Source organism: Humulus lupulus, chromosome 8, assembly GCF_963169125.1.
Source record: "Humulus lupulus chromosome 8, drHumLupu1.1, whole genome shotgun sequence".
In the NCBI taxonomy this organism is placed as follows: domain Eukaryota; kingdom Viridiplantae; phylum Streptophyta; class Magnoliopsida; order Rosales; family Cannabaceae; genus Humulus; species Humulus lupulus.
The window spans coordinates 179032816-179045948 of record NC_084800.1 but is presented as its reverse complement, the minus strand read 5'-3'; positions in this window follow the sequence as shown (position 1 = coordinate 179045948).

The following is a 13133-nucleotide window of genomic DNA, read 5'->3' as shown; positions in this document are numbered from 1 at the left end:
GATACGCGTAACCGTTATCTTAACGCTCCAAGTATATCAACCAAGTTCATTCTTTCACCTCCCGCAAGGTTCGATCCATCCTTGCGTCAATTATTCCTGGGCGTGCCCAAATCGTGATACACTCCCCCACTTCCATGTCCTTACCATAGATCAGGTCCTTTATGCAATCACTCTTTATTTAACCTTAACACACACAAATTCCATCATCGCCCGATACCAATCAAATCTTACCTTGTCTTCTGAATTTCTTTCTGATGTGACACCACTCAATCCGTCTAATCTCAAGTTTACTGTTCTCTTCATCTCTGATGTAGTTGTCTCTGGAGTTGCTTATGCAATAGATGACGCGCTTACCAGTCTTGTTAGGCTTTCTGTTCTTCAAACGTTCTTCATTAGCTTCTTTACGGCTTTGGATCAAATCTCCTCATGCCTGTCCTTTCTCCTTGTAGCTCTAATCTGAGTATTCCTGACGACGCTCAAACTAACAATCCGTAGAACCTTACCTGAGACTCCGCCTTCTGGGTACAAACGTCTTTCGCGTAGTCACTTGCTCACCATTTCCGTCTGGGAGTAATCCACATGTACTGCTCGTGAACTTGAAGGGAACTTTCCTGAACCATTCTTGTATTCTCTACTTAAAGAACTTACCTGTCATGACTTTCCGCTAGCCTGCTCACTGGGATCGTCTCGAGTCACAAATCACTGAAACACCCACATACCACCGTGGTCTCAACAATCATCAGATATCAATGCAGTTATGCCCAACATGGCCAAAATTACAATTATGCCCTTCTCACACTATCCGGGCCTACATGCATACTAATATACATAGTCATGCATCTCAGATAAAAAAATAGTCATAAAACATGCTTTAAATCATAACCATGCATTTAAGTCATTAAAATCACACATAATTCCCATCATGCCCTCCTGGCACGCTAATCAAGGCCCTTAAGCCTTAATAGCTAATTTGGGTCGTTACACCGGGAGTGTGGTTTTAGATTGTAAACCATTTATTAATTTATTTTATTAATGGATTATAATTGGTTATGATTAGGTAACCGCTAAGGAATCTAAAGGTTGATCGTTCTCAAGGGTTGTTCTTTTACTCATTCTAGCTCGAACCAAAGGTAAGAAAAATGCACCCCAAGTGTGACATGCATGGATATTCATGAGGCATGTTGGTTGTGTTAATATGGACTTGGATTGAATAAATAATGTTTAGCATATGTTGGTCACTTGCGCATGGTACTGACTCATTAGTCAGATTTGGCAAAGGTGCTAGTATCAACTGTGAAGCTGTGACTTATTAGTCAGGTTCGGCAGTGGTACTGGGCACTGGTCACATTGAGCTGACTCATTAGTCAGGGCGGCCTTAGCGTGTTAACGCAAGCCAACAAGATTAGATCTAATCAACTATCAGCATTGAATGTCTCAAAGAGCGTTAATGCCAGACCGACCCCGAGGGTCGATGAATGAATTAAGCACTTGGAGGCTAGTGGCTTACCTAGCAGCCACTCTCCCACTTGAAACAATGACATGCTTGTCAGTCACTCAGTATGGTTTACCAGAACCTATTGAAGGTTAGTGGCTTACCTAGCAGCCACTCTTCCATTTGAATTAGTGACTTGCTTGCCAGTCACTCAGTATGGTTTATCAGGACCTCATGTGATGTTCACTCTTTTGTTTGAAAGCTTTATGCTCAGTGTGATTATAATGATAATCATTTGATAATGTTTAAGAAAAGTGTTATGTTTTCTTGCTGGGCTTTGGCTCATGGGTGCTATGTGGTGCAGGTAAAGGGAAAGAAAAGCTCACCTAGCCTTGAGTAGAGAACTGATGTGGTGATGTGTACATATGCGGCCGCTTGACCACCACGGCCAAGGAGTTCTCAGAGGAACTAGGGGGTTTACCCTATTTTTGCCGCTTAGGTCGGCGGGATTGTAAATTTTAAACAGTAGTGACCATTTTGTTTTGAGAACAACTTGTAAACGTTTTGTTTAGCTCTACAGAGCAGTTTGTAATGAAAATCTCCATTTCCTTTTTATTGGTTTTACACCTTAACCTGTTAATTACACTTAGAGCACGTTTTTGACCAAAGGACTCGGGTAGCGAGTCAAATTTCCGGTCCACCGTTCACTGTAATTGTTCTGGGGCAACCAGGGCATTACACATGGGATCCCAAAATATTACAAACAAATGTTTAAAATGGTGTATATACATCAAAATTTACAACCGGCCAACCTAAGTGGCACAACCCTAGTTCCTCTGAGATATCCTCGGTCGTGGTGGATGAGCAGCCGCATATGTACATGTCGCCACCGAAGCTCTCCAACTCATGGCTGGTCAAGCTTTCCTTTTCCCATACCTGCACCACATAGCACCCGTGAGCCAAGGCTCAGCAAGAAAACTTAAACATGTGCATGAATAGAAAATACAAATTCCCAAATACTTATCTAGCAATCCCAATAGTAATAATCTACCCACGCATGCACAAAATCACAAATAAATGGTCATTGGACAATTGTGGGACTGCTTCCCTGAACAATTGACCATAAAGCCAATCCTGGGGCCCTATGCTCTAGCTATGTGACCAAAGGATCACCTAGGGCCCACTCCCTTAGCTCTGGGTAGCTAGCCAAATGCTTTGTTTTCCAACAACCATTGGGTCGGCCACCGTAATAGTAGGCTACTGATTTGGGCATAATGTTGGGTTTTATGCCCTTATAAAATCATGTCAGACATGTAGCTGTTATATTATTTCATATAATATAATATTAGATTAAATAATGTGACAAAATGTGATTTGTCACACCTTGTAACATATTATTGAGAGTCGCAAAATTGGACTAATGTGTGTGCCCAAATGTGACATATTTTGGAGTTACAAATTTGTAACTCCCAAATATTACCCAATAATGTGTATATTATATGTTACACATTTGAGATTGGATTTCACAAAGTCATGATGATATATGACTGTTGGAGACATGTTTTTAACTTCCAATAGGTGTTTGGAGGTTACAAAATCATGTGGGAAAGGATTTGGGACGTTTTGGAATGTTTTGGAAAAATGACTTTTTTGTGCTGAAAATGGCCTGTGGCCGCGACCACTGACTTTCAGTGGCCGCGGCCTGGGGGACAGAAGCTAGTGGCCGCGGCCACTGAAAAGTCGTGGCTGCGGCCAGTGAGACTGACAGCTTATGTGAATTTTCAGTTTTTTCCAAATTGAATGGTTCTAACATCCCAAATAACTCCCAAATCTCCATTTTAATTCCATAAACATCCAATTAAACATTGGTAACATCCATGAGGGTTGGTGGATGATAGACCCAAAATAGGTATGTTTAAAAATTTATAAATCGCAAGCGCACGAATCGTTCATATAGAATAGTGATCGTGTAAGCAAGGATGTCGAACCCAAATGAGTTGTCTAAAATCGAAAATGAAACTATTTTAAACCAAAATTAATAAATTCTAACCTAGTTCCAAAGATTGATGAGAATTTTTGTATAATAAAAATAAAATAAAAGATAATAATAGAGAAATTAAAGACAATATATATAACATAAATTAAAAGTAGAAATCAAGATAGTAAAATAAGATTATTAAGGATTAAAATCCACAAAATATAAGTTTAATAATATTTATAAGTATATTGATTCCCAAGTTTTAGTGATAGTTAAGATAAATTAAACTATCATTTTCTAAATAGATTTATAATTTTAAGCACAAATTTCTTCCAAAAAGATAAGATTTTTCTTCACTTTTCAAAGTTATAATTTCAAAGCATTTAGTGTAAATCAATCTAATGAAATAACAAATAAATCAATGAACATTATTTATAAGGCAAAACATAATATTTTTGTTCTAAGCATGGATGTGTACAATTTAATGACACATTTTACACAAAGAATATTATGTATTTGCACTAATGAAGAACAAAGTTTAAATATGTGCTAACAATCCAAAATACATGATATTTAAGATGAAAGAATATATTTAAAGAAGAAAAATCCATAAACTTTGTTGCACAAAATGGGAAATCAACATACAAAATAAATACTATCTAGTTACATATTGTTTCATCATCACCTTAATAATCTTAAAAAGATTAGAAACACATAACTAGAATAGCAAATACAAACTAAAAATTACAAACATAAATAGGAAAATTTGGAGGATGAACCCCCAAATATTTCCTCTAAAAATACATAGAAAATAACCAAAAAGAAGAAGAAGATGAAGAGAATTGAGAGGTTTTGAATGTGTAGAAATTATGGTATAGTAACCTCCCTCTAAATGGACACCAAACTCCCTTATTTATAGCCAAAAAATGAGAATTAAAATAATCAATTTAAAATAATTAAATTGATTAAATTAATTTAATTAATTATAATATGGCAAATAGGGGTAAATTATAGGATGTAATAATGATGTTTTGAGGTAAAATGTGTAGAAAGTGGGGTAAAAAGTTGGTATTTTTAAACAAAGAGACAAGAGTACAAAGGCAAGCTTTTGTTGGGCTCAAGACACTAAGGTGGCTGTTGGAGGCTGCTGGTTGTGTACAGGCCAAAAGTTGGCTGGCTGATGGCAGAATTGTTGCTGCTGAACCATGGAGAGGGCTGGTGGGCGTTGGTCCATCCAGGGGAGGCAACGGGCCATTTTGATGGGCCTGGGGAGCTGGCATGAAGGGTGGCAGCTGGAATGGGCTTCGTGGGCCTTGGTGGTTTGATTGCTAAAGGTGGTCTTGGCTGAACTGAAGCTGCTAGCTGCTGAAGCAGCTGAAGGGAACGGACTGGCAGGTTGGATGGAGTTGAGGCTGGAACAAATGGGAGCAGGGGGTTGGCGGACGCGTGGTGCGCTGGCATGCCACCACCTGGCGTGCTGGTGAGAAGAGATGCATGGGGCACGGTTGGGCCATGGAGGTGCTTGGGCTGTTTTGCACTTAGAAAAATGCTATTTTTTCTTCTCTTTTTCAGCTTTATATCTTTCATTTTCTTCTCTTTTCAAAGCCCAAAAATACCATAAATTCCCTACAAAATAAACATAAAATAAATCATAATAAAATATTTTCAACTATAAAATAAATCAATTTAATTCTTTGAAAATATTAATTATAACTTAATTTATATTTAACATTTAATTTCAATAATACAATATTTTTACCTCAAACTAAACCACAATAATTCAAATAATTAACTACAATATTTTACAACAAAATAACTATAAAAACACACAAAAATCTATAAAATCAAAACAAGACTAATAAATTCAAAATTAATTAAAAACTTAATAAATCAATTAAAAACTCAAGATTTAAGCAACAATTAGCACATAAAAAGTGGTAAAATAACTCTATTTTGTAGAGTTATCAGTGAAATTTGAAATTCAAAGGGGTATCTCAAACTCTATAAATAGGAGCCTAATGCTCACTTGTAAGACACTACCATTTTTTCATCCACAAAGCACTTGGCTGAAAAATACATCAAAAGGCTTGATAATTCCAGAGAGTTATTTCCTAGAGAGATCCCTTAGTGCTTAGAGAATAGGGGAAATAAGCTTTTGGACAAAGGTCTTGCACCTTGTTCAAGTTGGTGATCCCCACTACTCTACACTTTGGTTGAGTGTGAGAGTTTGTTTGTGTTTTCATTCTTTTGTTCTTCTTATTTACTTGTATTATTATAGTATTGAGTTTGTAATCTTCTTCTTCTACATCTTTCTATTTACTTGTATTTTGAGCAATTGAGTTGTAATATTTATTTAATCAATTATCTTGTCCATTGTATCTTTGCATAGAGTTGTATTTTTGGTTTTTCCATATTTCCTTTGAGCAATTATAATATATATTCTCTAACAGTAGCACGATTTCATATTATCAATAAAAGTAGTAGAAATCATTTAGTTTGACAACCATGTTGCTTGCTTGTTTTATTATATGATTATTGAAATAATACAAACATTTATAAAATCCCGAACATATGGATAGTTACAATTATAGTGACTAGGTCACAGTGGATTATAGTTGTAATTATATGTTCAAAAGAACGAGTCCTAAGATTAGATCAGTGCATTGGATTTTCACTGATTAGGCAATCTACGATATGATCTACTTACACATTCAGGGTGTGATGTCTTATCCAAGGCATCGACCAAGTAGATAAGATCGGATGTATTTAGTTACATCAGACTAGGACCGATATTAATTATTGATTGATAAATAAGTATTGTTGTTATCAAATCTAATCAATGTCACAACGTTGACCATATGTTAAGTCGATCTTAATTCTGAGTGATAATATTCTGCTAATTATATTATTTAAATCTTTTGACTTGTTCGTTACCAGCTTAAACTACGGTCTAGCCCATACTTACATCTTGGAGATTTATTAGTGTAATTGAGTAGGAGTATTATTCATAGATACGAAATCTATAACTTCTGTATGAGAAGTGAAAATATGATTTCCTTAATTGCTTTGTTCAAAAGGTTAAATGATTGAGATCTCATTTCTGTGATTAAGTTCACGGAAATATCATTTATAAGGAACTTAGTGGGAGTTAAGGATAAAATACTGATGAAGGGTAAAATGGTAATTTGCACCCAGCTCGTTAGTAAGTCATTGATAGAGGATTGACTGATTGTAATGTTTATAACAATGGATAACGTATTTATGGTTTTGAAAATACGTTCTATGAATTCAAGAGATCAATTCCGAGTCTATAGTGGAGTCACGAGGAATTAATAAGTTAGTGAAATTATTCGTAAATAAATTCACGGTAACTTGTTGGAGCTTGATTTCATGGATCCATGGTCCCCGCATCACCTTTGAGTAAATCATCTAGAATGTCTCAATTAATTGATTTAATTATCAATTAGGATTTTTTTAATTTGACTAGGTCAATTTTGGAAAATTTACAGAGATATGAGATTTAGAAAATAAAAGAGAATCTTTGGGTAAATTTATTAATATTGATAAATTTGTATCAATATAAATAAATAATATTAAATCAAGTTTCAAATTATAATTAGTTAATTTGAATAAGGATTTAATCAATAATTTAAAAATAAATAAATAAAAAGTTTTGAATTTAGGCCTAGTTGGGATTTAAATTCAAAACAAAGAGATTGGGCTCAAGTCCATTTATGGCAGCCCAAGGCTTTTATTTTTGTTTATTATTTTTAATTAATTTAAATTTAAATAAATCCCATTAAGTTGCCTATATAAGGAATATGATATCTAGGGTTTTCATAAGCAAGTGAGTTTCAGTTGATTGGTAAGTGAAAACCTAGACAGCCTAACCTTTCTTGGCCACTCTCTCTTCTTCTTCTCTTCAAGATCTTTATCTCATGTGTTGAGAACCAGCCCACACTAGTTCTAGGCTGATCAAAGGCTTGTTGAGGAAGACTGTGTTGCTGATCTCGTTCAATCTCTTGATAATACTCTGCTACAGAAAGAAATCAAGGGTTAGAGAGATTGAAGGATGGAGTTGTTCCAATTCCGCTGTGTAATGTAAGTTTTTACTTTACTCTGTATTTGTATCAATTTCATAGGAGCATGTTCTAGGAATTTGCATGTTTGTTTGATAATGTGTAAATTGCATGAAAATAAATAAAGATCCTGCAATGAGTTTATCCAACACCTAAGCCTTTCGACCAGTGCGTAGCATGCTATTGCTGTCCTTGACTAATAAGTAAAGCCCTGAACCAGGTATTCGGATACAGATACAAAAACAGATATAGATAAACATACTTCAGACAACACAAGTATGCATACATATTAATCATATAACATCATCAAATAATTGCAAACATAGTAATAACCATGCTCCTTAACGGGGCCAAGCCCTAGCTACTCAAACCATGCGAACAGTCATATAACACCTAATCAGGTACATAATATTCAAGTATGTTCAATCAACAAGCGAAACAGTAACTTAAACATGTTCATTCTTAGGGGCCCAAGCCCTACTCATAATTATAATTAACAGTCGGGCCAAGACCTAATCACATATTGGGTGCAGTTTTCTTATTTCAGGTCCGAGTGCACAGTAAAATAAAAACGACCCTCGAGCACGTTCCTGGTTCCAAGCCCCTAGCGATAAACTAGTCACAACCACAATATAAGATTCTGTCAACAACAAGCAAATAAAGGCTTTCGAATCGAGTCCTAGCTTCCGGGACCTCGAATTCTACTAAACTGAATAGTAGAATCGATCCCGAGCCCTTAGGTTTAAATCCTCATCTCTTAAAACCCACGATGGCCAAACAGCCCAGGCGGGCCGCGACCTGCCCTTGAGGGTCGCAACACGCCCCTCAAGTTAGAGGCCCCCTTCTTCTTGGAAATGGGACATAGGCCGCGACCTGCCCTTGAGGGTCGCGGCGCACCTCCCAGACAAAAGCCCCCCAAGGGCCCTGGGTTTAGTTGGGTTGCAGCACCCCAAGAACAGGGTCGCGACCTGACCATGCAAACCCAAAATTTCTTCATTTTTCTCCAGCCAAACTCAATCAAAACCACCCCAAATCCACCCTAAAATCATAGTTCAATCCTCATAACAAATTTAACATCTTCCCAGCAACAAAACCCAACTAAAACTAGATGAAAAACTCATCAAAACTCATTAATCCAACATTTGAGCTACAAGCTCAAGAACACCAAAAACTCTAACATAATTCAGTAAAAACAGAGGTTAGAACCTTACCCCCAACTGTGATTTAAGTCCCCCTAGTTGTATTCAATCGAATTCTCAAGTTCAAGCCTTCAATCTCTAAGTTTTCAGCCAAAAATCCCTCGGTTTCCTCAAGCAATTCACTTAGAAAATGAAAGAGAATGAGGGAGAGAGAGAGAGAGGGTCGGTTGAGTGAGCTGCTACAAGTGTTTGTTGTGTTTCTGTAACACTCTAAACTCCAGGGACCGTTACGGTGTGCCTTATAAACAATGCTAAACTCGCTAATCGAGTCATTTGGCCAAAATAGTGTAACTAAGTATGATTAGCGATTTAGGGATTACAAATTTTGGTTAAGATGTAACGTTTAATTAAAGCGTTTATTATATACATTGGGATCCCAAAAATATAACTTAAAGGTCTATTACAAGAAAATATTTACAACCAACCGATCTAAGCAGCAAAACAGGGTTTTACCCTAGTTCCTCTTTCAACCCTCAGTCGTGGCGATCGAGCAGCCGCATATGTACACGTTGTCACCTAAGCTCTCCAACTCAAGGATGGTCCAGCTTTCTTTTGCCTTTACTTGCACCACATAGCACCCGTGAGCCGAAGCCTAGCAAGAAAACTCAATATGCTCATGGACAGTATTAACATGTCATCAAATCATAATGTGCATGCCTAGCAATAATAGCCTTCCTCATGCATGCAAGCAAGTGAAAACAAATGAATATGGGGTCCTGCATCGGAATAGATGACTAATGAGTCAATCTCTGGGGACCTGCTTCTTGAATAAATGACTAGTAAGTCAATCTTGGAGTGGGTGACTAATGAGTCACACCCTGCATAGGTGACTAATGAGTCACACTCTGTATGGAAGACTAATGAGTCTATCCCTATCTAGGTGAATAATGAGTCACGCTCTGTATAGAAGACTAATGAGTCTGTCCCTGTCTAGGTGACTAATGAGTCACACTCTGTATAGAAGACTAATGAGACTCACTCTGTATAGGTGACTAATGAGTCACACTCTAGAGGTTACATACCCTCCCAGCCATGTGACATGTAGGTCACCTTAGCCTTTCTAGATCTGGCTCTAAATAACTAGCCCTTAGACTAGACAAGCGCTTTTAATTTTCATCGAACTTGAGGTCGGTCTGGCATTAATGCTCATTTGAGTCATTCAATGCAAATGTCGATTAGATCTAATCTTTTATCAGCTTGCGTTAACACGCTAAGGCCGTACTTAACTTATGATTCAATCCCATGTGACCAGTACTTAGTACCACTGCCGAACTTGACTAATGAGTCACAGCTTCACAATAGATACTGACACCATTGCCAATTCTGGCTAATGAGTCAGTGTCACGCACAAGTAAGCAATGCTATCAGGCATATATCATATGTCAAATATCCAAACATATGGCATTCAGCATGCTTACTTAACAGTTGCTAGCACAATTATGATCAGCACACTCACAAAGACTCAAGCTCTGATCAGTCTCATATTCAACATTCATGGCATGCCCTAAACACATGCTCCTCGTGCATCATATGCATCACATTTAATCACCCGACATGCCTCAATAATAATCATACACAAGTGAGCAAGATTGCTAAGCATTTGATATGCTATCAATGTTCACATTTAAACATCCAACATGCATCAAGAACAACCATGCATGTCACATATGGGGTGCAGTTTTCTTACCTATGGTTCGAGCGAGAAACAACAATTGAACGACCCTTGAGAATGATCGACCCCCTTTTAATCCTTTAGCAGTCACCTAGTCATAACTAAATATAACCTCCATTAATGAAAATCAACAAAGATAGGGTCTTGATCTAAACCCCACTCTCGGGACCCCGAAATGTCCCCACATGGTGAGTAGATTCGATCCCGGGCCTTAAGGATTGAAACCCTGAGCCAAAAACCCTTCAAAACACTCAAAACGGGGTTCCGAAGAAACAGGGTAGCGCTGTAGCGCTACTCCCCTAGCGCCCCAGCGCTCAAGATAGAACCAAATCGCCCTAGCACCTCTTCAGGTAGCGTTGTAGCGCTCCCTAGTGGGCGCTGTAGTGCTACCTTCAGCCAGAAATTCCCATAAACTTCTCCCTTCGATTCCACCATTTCCAACCCAAACCAAAAGCTTACAAACATCAAATTAAGTCCAAATGAACCCGAAAACCATCCCCACACAACCTAGGCATCACAACCCCAAGAACCCTAGCCAAAACTCCAATCAATTCCCAACTTTCCAACTCAAAAACCAGCTGAAACTCAATTAGGAAAACAGAGCAAAAACAAGAGTTTTAATGGCTAAAAACTCACCTCAATCTCAGCAACACACCCTCTTCAATGGTAGAGCTTGGTTCCTTGGCTTGATTCCTCAAAAAGAGCTTGAAAATTCAAAGAGAAAATGGGGAAGAAAACCATCGGGAGAGAAAGAGGAAGGAGACTCTGTTTTTTTTATAAGCTTTCTAAACTTAAAGGGCTGATATAAATCCTTAAGGGTGAAAAGACCTAAATGCCCTCAAGTCTAAAATAAACCTTAACAGCCATCAAGGGCACAATCGTCATTTCGCACCTATTTCATTAATCATAATTAACACCCTCAAATTCCCGCTATTCTCAATATTCTCAAATACCAATAAATCATAACCCATTACCCTATAATTCTCGGTAACGCTCTAATCATTAAAATCACCTCGAGACTCACCCCGAGCCCCGAACTTAATCTCGTTATGACTAGACCGAACACTTGCATTTTATGATCGTCTCATGCCGAAAGGCTCGAACAAATCCACATATAATGTGGTACCATTCATAACTCACCCACATGCACGAAAATGCACAATTACGCCCTCAACAGGCCAAATTACCAAAATGCCCTCATAATTAAAAATAAACCCATATGCATGCATTTATCATCATATTATAGTATAATTCGCATAAACATGCACATAATCATTTAATAACATAATAAATCAATTATGGCCCTCCCGGCCTCCTAATCAAGGTCCTAAACCTTATTAGGAAATTTTGGGCATTACAGTTTCTATTTTGTTTCCTTAAGGCTTAAGTTACTTAAGCTAATCCCGAGGCTCGGGGTACCAAAAACGTCCCCGAGGGCAAAATGGTCAAAATCCCCGGTATTCTCTCCTAATCTCACTAACTCCAAAAATATCCTCAATTATATCGTTACCCGATAACCCAATACTGAGCTAGATACCCAAAATACCCCTTGACTCACCCCGAGTCGGGTATTGGGTCCCGTTGTGACTTTCCCGCTAACTTGCCTCCTAGGATCGTCTCGTGCCAAGTAACCCTCGTAATAATGTGGTCTATCACATATATTACATGTATAAAATTATGCCTATAACTGGCTAAATTACGAAAATTTTCTTTCTAATAAGAAACGGGCCCACATACATATTTAATACTCCTAAACATGCATAACTAGTTATATTGTCATATAACTCACGTAATCACATAATCATACACAAATATAACATATAAGCATAAAATTCCATAAATTATCATCTTGCCCCCCTAATCAAAGCCCTAAGCCCTATTAGGTAATTTGGGACGTTACAGTAGTCATAGTTTGGGGGGTAAAAATGTTATTTATTCTTCTTTTTATTACATAATATTTACTTATGATATTTTTTTAACAAATTGTTGAAGCAATTGATCACTTTGAGGTACCAAATGAAACTGTGGGTCATAGTTAACCTTCCAAATTATGGTTAATGTTAAAAATGATTGGTAGTTTTGTAAAACAAAAAGAATAAATAGTATTTGGGGTCTTCAAGTTTTACCCGTTGTATCACTTAGGTTCCTAAACTTTTTTTTGTAGTAACTAGATTCCCGACCTTTACTTTTCGGCGCACTTAGGTCTCCAATGTTATATTTTATTAAATAAACCCTAATTTATAATGGTGAAATGGGATTTTAACAAAAAAAAAAATTAACATAACACCCATTTTTGTTCTCTTTAAACCCCCTTTAATTATTTAATTAATTAATGGCTATTTAAGATTTTTGCCCCCCGAACTATAACCTATACATTATTGTCCCCCTAATTTTTTCAAATCGTTAAAAATTACCCCCGAACTATTCACAGTATTGTAAGTTGGGATTTCTGTTAACTTTCGTCCCATGTGGCTAACGGAATGTTGTGTGACTCTTTGGTCACTGATGTGTCATTGCCACGTCAGCGCCACACGTATAATTTAAAATAAAAAATAATTTAAAATTATATATTATATATTTTCTTATTAAAAATTAATAAATTACATTAAAATAAACTAAAATTAATGTTAATCGAAATTTTATATACTAAAATAAATAGAACCAGATTTTAAAAAAAAATACATTTTAGATAAAAAAAAATTCTCCATGAAAAATGACAACTTAAAATTAAAATTTTATTTTTTTTCTTTTTATTCCCTCACTTTCTGAGTAA